The sequence below is a fragment of the Pseudochaenichthys georgianus genome, chromosome 4 (assembly GCF_902827115.2).
Source record: "Pseudochaenichthys georgianus chromosome 4, fPseGeo1.2, whole genome shotgun sequence".
Classification (NCBI taxonomy): Eukaryota; Metazoa; Chordata; class Actinopteri; order Perciformes; family Channichthyidae; genus Pseudochaenichthys; species Pseudochaenichthys georgianus.
The window spans coordinates 39,716,260-39,725,354 of NC_047506.1; the positions used below are offsets into that span (position 1 = coordinate 39,716,260).

The 9,095-nt window shown below is 40.6% G+C and overlaps 1 protein-coding gene across 1 annotated transcript in view; it reads right to left on the reverse strand.

Moving 5' to 3' along the window:
- nlgn1 (neuroligin 1) overlaps positions 1-8,815 on the reverse strand; it is a 427,865-nt gene extending 419,050 nt beyond the window's left edge. Inside the window, exon 1 of the mRNA XM_034082065.2 lies at positions 8,403-8,815. The gene's annotated coding sequence lies outside the window, so the exon portion shown is untranslated. The remainder of the gene's footprint in view (positions 1-8,402) is intronic.
- Positions 8,816-9,095: the final 280 nt, after the last annotated feature.

Sequence of the window (9,095 nt, forward strand, 5' to 3'; positions counted from 1 at the left end):
ATCTCTGATGCGCTAACCTATGATTTAATGTGCTTCAAAAGGACTTGAATATCGCCTTCATCAGTGACCGGTCCACCCAGGATCTGACCATACGATGGCAACCATCGTGGTCGAGGGAAACAAATGAATGAGCAAGCATTCTGTGTTAAATGTGTTCATACCGTTTGAAATAAAGACTGTCGGCAGTGCAAACATCTTTGTTACATCTTTTGTCAAATGGATGTGTGTTATCTGCAGATTGGTGGCCATTGAGAGTTTGTTTCTGTAGTTTTACAAAAACTTTACAGATTTAACATATTTGGCACTGGTTTTAAATATGCAAAGGCCTCTAACTTCGTTGTGATGGCAGCATGTATTTGCTGTGTCCCCATGTCCCATGGTAATATGGCTAATGTGTTTATTTATTATTTGTGGGGCAATTTAAATTTGTGTTATTTATCTTTTTTTCAAGATTGAAATGAAGCTCAGTGCAAGTTCTTTCAAGAAGACTGGGTATATATACATTCACTCCACAGTTGCATATAATCAGCTCATCACAGGCGTTCTCTTTAACCTATTACATTTCACCTCATTCTCCAGCAGCCAATCAGCGAGCTGCAGCCAAACTATAAAATGGTTCTCTCCTGCAGTCAGCTGTGATTTCAGGTGTTCATGCACCTTATCATATGGCATGTGTCAATAGTTGTTCAAACAAAATTAATTCTCTCCTGATTGAAACATCATGTGTTGAAATAAACAACTGCAGTTCAAAATAAAAGTTAATTGCCTAATATTTTTGTTGTGGAATCAATTAATTTCTTTCTTTAAAGGCAAACACATGAAAAAGCTAAGACAAAAACTATTGAATAAAATATATTTGGAGCAACTGAATTTATAAATGGTTGTCAACTTAAAAACGTGTGTTCACAATGATGGTAATTAAGTGCATACAACTTAAAATTCCTTTTAAATCATGTGGTAAAACTAGTCGGAACAACTTAACTTCTTTTGAGTAATCAACTTAAAAACTTGTGTTTATGCTACCAATTATTAAGTAAGTGGTAATTAAAAACTCCTTTGTAGATTGTAGAGGAAAAGCCTTCTCCCCTAACTCAAATAACTTTGTTGCTTTAAGACAATTTCATTAGAAGTTGTCTTAACTCAATAAACATCGATGCAAACTGTTGCGTTGATTTTCTTTGTTGAGCCAAGGCATTTGTTTTTAGAGTGCAGGTGACAGTTGCCAGGAGCCTCAACAAGTGTGTCAGCAAACAGACAGAGTGCAGTCAACAGAGACCTCCCACCAGAAAGAATACCCCGGCCTGGACTCCTGGATTTTCAGTACAAGGAATTGTTTTCTACAGAATTTTGTGACAAACAAGGTTCCTACACTGAAATATCAAACAATAGTATAGTCTACGTTCTCTGCTGCTTGCTTATAACCTCTGGCTGTCATCACTGATAACATGCAGGTATCACTTCACCCCAAGGTCTGTTTTATTTCAGCATCCTCCCTATCCTCCATTTCTAAATGATTGTGTAAGTATGTGCATGTTGGTGGAGTCATGCATATTCTTGCTCCACGTACATGATCACCTCTAATGAACTCACTGTTGTTTTTCACACAATTCGACAAGGCCTGTCTTCCTTCCAAAAAGCTAATTTGCATTTTTTTAAATAACAAGCATGCAAGTTGTTTGTTTGATTCTCATTCTACGCAATTAAAACATTCGGATAATTAAAAGAAACAGTGTGAGCAGAGCAGTAATGTGCACCAACCATGAGCCAGGCGCTGTCAAATAATTTGGAGCATAATTTAAGCATCACTATCAAAGAGGCAGAATAACAGTGGTTTGTTTCAAAGGGGTTTGTTTTTGCTCTTGATACTATTGTTAATAGGCTCCCCATGTTGAATATTATCCAAATTGAAAAGGAAGTTTTTTCTTTTTTCATAACCACAGGGTGAGGTTGAGAATTGCATGGCTGAAGGAGGTAGACTTATCTCATTAAATGGTGCGATTATTACAATGATATTTCCATTATGTTCCACTGAAGGTTTGGGTACCAAAGTAAAAAGTAATTTCCAAGCTGTATCTTTGAGTCTTCTCCTGCGTCTTAAATGGTGTACTTCTGTACTTACATTTGCTATTTTAGTGCATAACTGCGCCCAAATGCAAAGTATTGCAGAAAGCACCATCAGCACCCGGATGGTCCACAAAAAATTGTCAAAAAGTTGAGGATGGAACGCTGGACACTTCTCGAAATCAACATTCCCCATCTTTGCTACGAAAAGGAAGCCAGGCAACCATTAACAGATCTGGTTGTTTTGAGAGCACTAGAAAAAAAAGTTGTACATGTGGGTGTTTTCTACGGAGCCCCTTTTAAGGGCTCCGTAGAAAACAGAGAGAGAAAAACAGAGAGAAAAAAAAAGTCAGGATAACGGGTTAGTATCTCGTGCGCATGAGAAACTAACCCGTTATCCCGACTTTGTTTTCTTCTTTTGAGAAAGTTACCGATGCGCCAAGGAGGAAGTGGAGCGCACAGGACACAACCATTTCATTGCAGACTGTTATGTTTACGTGGGGAAATGACAGTGCGTACATTATTTGAGATATATTTCGTACTCAGACTTCACTTTGAGGACATTTCGGCCAGGGGTGCGGTTACTCCAGGAGGCAGCAGGACGTGTAACTCAGAGAAGAGCAGCACCAGCGCTCAAAGAGCTTTTACGCACCGTCTACACTGTGTTTACCTTTATTCGAACAGCTATAAAGAGTTACGTTTTAACCACACACACACACCTCTACACACACACACACACATCGAACTGCCCGATTTCTCCCCCTTTTATTAGTTTTATGAAGGAGATGTCCGGTCACCAAGGCGCATGATGGGCGGACTGGGACTAAAAATCAGCCCGGGAATCTCACCAAGCCCAGCCCCCGTAAACTGTCCACGTGGGGGGGGCTAGTGAACTGTCAACAGGGGGGAGCCTCGCTGCGGGGAAACGGTGGACCTAGTGGCCCGATTGGAGTGGGCCGAGTGGCCCGATTGGAGTGGGCCGAGTGGCCCGACCGGCCCACTTCGGTACCGGCCCATCGGGATTTGTCCCAATGGCCAGTCCGCCACTGACTCTGTGTGTATATGTTCTGAGTGTTTGTTTCCTTTTTAAACAGCAGGTAGCCTACTCTGAGAGTCACGAACATTAATTCATAGATCAAAGCAGACTGGTTTACAGGCTCTCCTGTTTTGCCAATCGGGTGCTTAAACAAATAGCTCTACACCCCTGACCGAAATGTCCTTGTTGACCACAGCATATTACTAGACCGACTGGAAAACTGGGTGGGACTTTCGGAAACAGTTCTAAATTGGTTTAAATCCTACTTAAAGGATAGAAACAACTTTGTTTCTATAGGTAAATACACATCTGAGTTGACAAATATGACATGTGGGGTTCCTCAAGGCTCCATCTTGGGGCCTCTTCTCTTTAACATCTACATGCTACCACTGGCTCAGATAATGAAGAACAACAAAATAAGTTACCATAGCTATGCAGATGACACACAACTTTACGTAACAATTTCACCAGGAGACTATGCTCCAATTCAAACACTGAGTAAGTGCATTGAACAAATCAATGACTGGATGTGTCAGAACTTTCTCCAATTAAACAAAGATAAAACCAAGGCAGAACGTTTAAAAGTTAGCGCTGAGCTTCAGTCTGCAATGTTCAAACCAACAGATAAAGCCAGAAATCTAGGTGTAGTCATGGACTCTGACCTGAGTTTCAACAGTCACATTAAAACAGTTACTAAATCAGCCTACTATCACCTAAAGAATATATCTAGGATTAAAAGACTAATGTCACAGCAGGATTTGGAAAAACTTGTCCATGCCTTTATCTTCAGTAGACTCGACTACTGCAATGGTGTCTTCACAGGTCTCACTAAAAAATCTATTAGAAAGCTGCAGCTGATTCAGAACGCCGCTGCTCGAGTCCTCACTAACACTAAGAAAGTGGACCACATCACTCCTGTTCTGAAGTCTTTACACTGGCTTCCTGTGTGTCAAAGAATAGATTTCAAAATATTGCTGCTGGTTTATAAAGCACTGAATGGTTTAGGCCCAAAATACATTACTGACCTCCTGCTAAACTATGAACCATCCAGATCTCTCAGGTCTTCAGGGACTGGTCAGCTTTCTGTCCCCAGAGTCAGAACTAAACATGGTAAAGCAGCGTTCAGTTATTATGCTCCAAATATCTGGAACAAACTCCCAGAAACCTGCAGGTCCGCTGCAACTCTTACTACTTTTAAATCCAGGCTGAAGACTTTTCTTTTTGTCGCTGCTTTTAATTGAACTATTCATATCTTAAACTGCACTGTAACTTTTATTCATGTACTCTTTCTTGTAATGTTTAATTGAACTATTCATATTTTAGACTGCACTGTAACTTTTATCCATGTATTTTTCCTTAATGTTTATTTTATTAGCTTTTCTTTTTTAATGCTTAATGTCTTTCATTTTTTTTTTTGTAAAGCACTTTGAATTACCCTGCGTCGAAAAGTGCTATATAAATAAACTTGCCTTGCCTTGCCTTAAAATTAAGTCTGAGTTCGAAATATATCTCAAATAATGTATGCACTGTCATTTCCCCACATAAACATAACAGTCTGCAATTAAATGGTTGTCTCCTGTGTGCTCCACTTCCTCCTTGGCGCACTGGTAACTTCCTCAAACAATAAATAAGGTAAAGTCGGGATAACGGGTTAGTTTCTCGTGCGCACGAGATACTAACCCGTTATCCCGACTTTCTTTTTTCTCTCTCTCTCTCTTTTTTTTTCATGTCCCTTTAGGGGCTCCGTAGTTTTCCACAATTAAAGAAACATAGCATTAAAGTGGTGTTGAAAATCCACAACTTTTAATTTTATAAAGAAATGTAACCATGAACCGATACAGTGAACAATCTTTGTTAGCTAGCTAGCAGCCATTGTCCCTTCCAGTGAGGTCACAGCATCCGTGAACAATTTGAGACTACATTACACAATTTGGCAGTGTACTTAGGGAAGTGTGCAAATTGAGACATAACATTGACATTTCCCCCAGTACAGGATTATTTGACTTATTTTAATTGTCCTGCAACAAATGGTAGACAGTAAACAGTAACAACAACCACAATGATCAGAAAATTAAAAAAATGTTTTAAAGATTTGATTTACATAACAGAAATGTCCTCTAAGAATGGTGCAATGTACTGTGTCTTGGCTGTTAAACATAAATACACATGTATTGAATAATTCTAACTGATCAACACGAATGTCAGAATTCCCATTAGGACCTGTCAAAGAAATGAAATCAATTTTGTTTTATAACTATCTTTTCCCATGATACTATTCTCACCAACCTGAGCAAAGCGGATAAGAATTCCACACTACCAGGATTTCAAAATGTGTCTATGTTTTTCCCAATTTGTTGAGTCAGATTGCATTTAGCAGTTAGTGTTAAGACATCAAACTAAATATACTGTCATTTCTTTTCAGGTTATTTTGTTAACTGTTAAAGGGATACAGCTCATTCCCTAACCACCCAGGTTTTACATTGAGGTAGATTAAGTTATTTATGGTCCTAGCAATGAAAAGCTCTTATTAACTGACCACAGATGGAAATTAGCTTTTAGCTATAATCTGGCATATTGCATCTCTTCTCTTTGCTGAGATTAATGTGTTTGTATGCATGGTCCTTCTATAAATACAATAAATAAAACTGCAACATATGAATCATATTTCTTTTTTCAATAAGACGTGGGAGGAAACAAAGTGTTAAACTGAAGCACTTTCCTCTCAAACAAACTATAGATCAGCTTGGTGAAACCACTTTTACCCTCTATCAATACCTAATTTATTTTCTGCAGTCTCGGTAAAGAAAGATGCATATTTAAAATATTCTAATTGTTTCCTTTGTCGCAATGATTCCAGGGTAATTAGATCTTAACAAGATATGGTATGTTCTGCAGTGCTCCTACACAATTTATTCAATCTCTAATTTAATCGCACAAAACCCTGCTTGGGATCAAACCAGAAACCTTATAGTTTGAGTATGTCACCATATCTATATTGAGCAGCTGTCCCATGGAGAAGCAACACTATGATGTTATACTTCACATAGAAATACACCATATGTCCAACTGAATACATTCCCAATGACTTCTCCAAAGTGATTTCAGACATTAACTTTTAGGTTTAAAAGCAGTGTGTTCAGCTTTTAGGGCCCCAACAGTATGTTGAATTCAAAGCACACATTTGTTATTGGTTATTTCACCTGTTGTATGATGGGATGTGGATAACAGAGAGTTATCGTAGTAGGATATTCTCCGTTAACCATATAGTCTTGCTCTAATAAATATCCCGGACTCTTTTATAGAACGCCTCACAGTTACTAGCCTAGTTGAGCCCCTTATTGGGAGTCTTGGCACCATTTGTTATGACAATGTAACCTCAACATTTGAAACTATAGAAATGGAGATACATCCGTGCAAAGATTACCATCAAGATGATTTTCCATTAGCAAGTTGCCCCTTTTATAAATAAATCGTCATTACAACACAATCAGTAAACTGTATACCCACTTCAGCACATTGCCAGCCAAGAGCAACCTCTTTATTTTAAACTGACATTTCCTAATGTACTCAACAAGTTAATATAAATGCATTAATAGTGTAAACTATAAAGGCTGCATCTTTACAGAACATGTCCTTGGGAGTAGGCTGCCTCAGCATTAGGACACACTTGTCGGACACACTGTCATAGGCTCATACTCTGACTGTAGCTTTTCTACCTTTGGAGCTTTTTTTCCCAAACAAATACCCAGACCTCATTGGAGATGCTTTGTGACACTGAGAAAATAATAACATACTTACTTCATATTATATTGGGTGTACCACTGTTTTGTTATAATTAAACAAAAGTGATGGTATATGCCCACTTCAGCCAATCAAGTTCAATGTCAAACTGATATTTCTTAATGTCAAACAGTTAATACCATGACTTCAATTTAAACAGGGCTCAAGTCATCTATAATTTACAATCTGCTGCCTCATATGTAAATAATCTGTAGAGGAGAGGAGGATGTGTGTAAACCAGAGGAGTGAGCAGTACGTGAAGAGAGTGGAAGGAGACATGATGAGCGGTGATAGATGTTTTCCTTGAGGGCTGAGCTATGTAGATCAGAACCCCTGGGACTGAGTGGCGTGAACCACAGGAGCCATCATTTCCTTGCCTTGCCCCCCCCCCCTTACCCTTCTCCTTTACTCAACTGGAAACATCATCAAGGCTGCCTCTACATGTGCTACGAACATGCAACTCTTCACTAAAGGTCATCGACAGATCACATCCCCAGCATCATCCCTGACAAAAATGTGTACAAATATGAGGTTTTCAGCTGCCTGCCTTGATCAGGAGCAAGGCGATTTTTTTTGTAGCTTACACAAAAAAAATCAAGTGAGCTACATATACAGAAGCCCTTTGCCATATATCTGGGTGTGAGAGGTGATGGGGTGATGTCATTAAGGACCGTCTCTCTTTACCAGGGCCACGTCGCGCAGCATCCAAAAGGCTCTTTCTACTTCATTTGTTGCTGTGAAAAGTCCTTAGAGCGCACATACACAAATACCGCATTCATCCAGTTTTATATGGTGATGGTGCCCCCGCAGCGGCCGACGGACGCAACTTTCCTCCTCCTCCTCCTCCTCCTCCTCCTCCTCCTCCTCCTCCTCCTCCTCCTCCTCCTCCTCCTCCTCCTCCTCCTCCTCCTCCTCCTCCTCCATCATTGGGAGGATAGAGAGACTCCATTCACCATACGCGCGCACAGCCTTCTCCTCAGCCCCCCCCCCCACCTCCCCTCTACCCTGATCCCCAGCAATCAGCCCGAGAGAAGGTCCGCGTTAATTCGATGTATTATTTAAAAAAAAATGTATACTTCAAAACGCATTACTGATTGAGAATGGATAACAAACGCTTATTAATGACACCAAGCCGAGCAGTGACAGTTATGCATAGTTCATACATTTCTACAGCAGGGTTTTATTTCTAAAAAGAAAGTATTAACCACGCAGCCATTTCGGTCAAAGCCTTATTTAAGTTTTTTTTGGAACCCGGCTATTTTGCGCAGCTGTGTGAGTCCATGCGCTCGGAACAGAGTGAGAGAAAGTGTCAGACACAGGAGCTGCTGCTCTCTCCTGTGTAGCATCACTAAACCCTTCCACCGAGCAGAATGTGGAGAAAAAGACATTCATTACCTCAACTTCATTACCATCATGAAGTGATAACATGAGCCCACTGTATCGCTAGATTGGCAAAGTGTGAAAGCCACAAACTGAATTTATTTCATTGCCTGGATGCAGAATGAAAGTGTGAACGTGCATTTACCGTTAAGACAGGATCCCCAGATCCGCTGCTTTCCCCCCTCCACCTCAGACAATATTCCTCTGTGTCCCGTTAGGATAAGGTGCATTCCATCCAAAAGCCAAATAGCCCCCCTCACACAGAAAAAAAAAAATACCGACGCTGGAGCGTTGCTGGAAATAACGCTGGCGCACTTTTCCACTCCAGAGGGAAGAAACTCAGGTTAGTATGCGGTCCAACATTAACACACGCGCGGAAAGAAATTAGTCCAAAATCAAGTCCGCTGTTAATCCAAAATGTTTTCTTGTTTTGTAATCATAACAATAATAAGAAGGATATTCTCCTACAGAGCACTCCGGGTCCTTTTCACGCGCACCGGGCTACATGTTAATGACGGTGATCTTGGAGAAAAAGAAGCCAGAGTAGGAATTTTCCCCCCATCGTCCGCTCCTCACGATCCAGGCTGCACTTGGCTGATAAAACACCGTCCTCTCTCTCTCTCTCTCTCTCTCTCTCTCTCTCTCTCTCTCTCCTCTCTCTCTCTCTCTCTCTCTCTCTCTCTCTCTCTCTCTCTCTCTCTCTCTCTCTCTCTCTCTCTCTCTCTCTCTCTCTCTCTCTCTCTCTCTCTCTCTCTCTCTCTCTCTCTCTCTCTCTCCTCCTCCCCTCCTCCAGCTCTCAGTCTCTCAGCAGCTTTCATGGAGCAGAGACGCGCCTAGC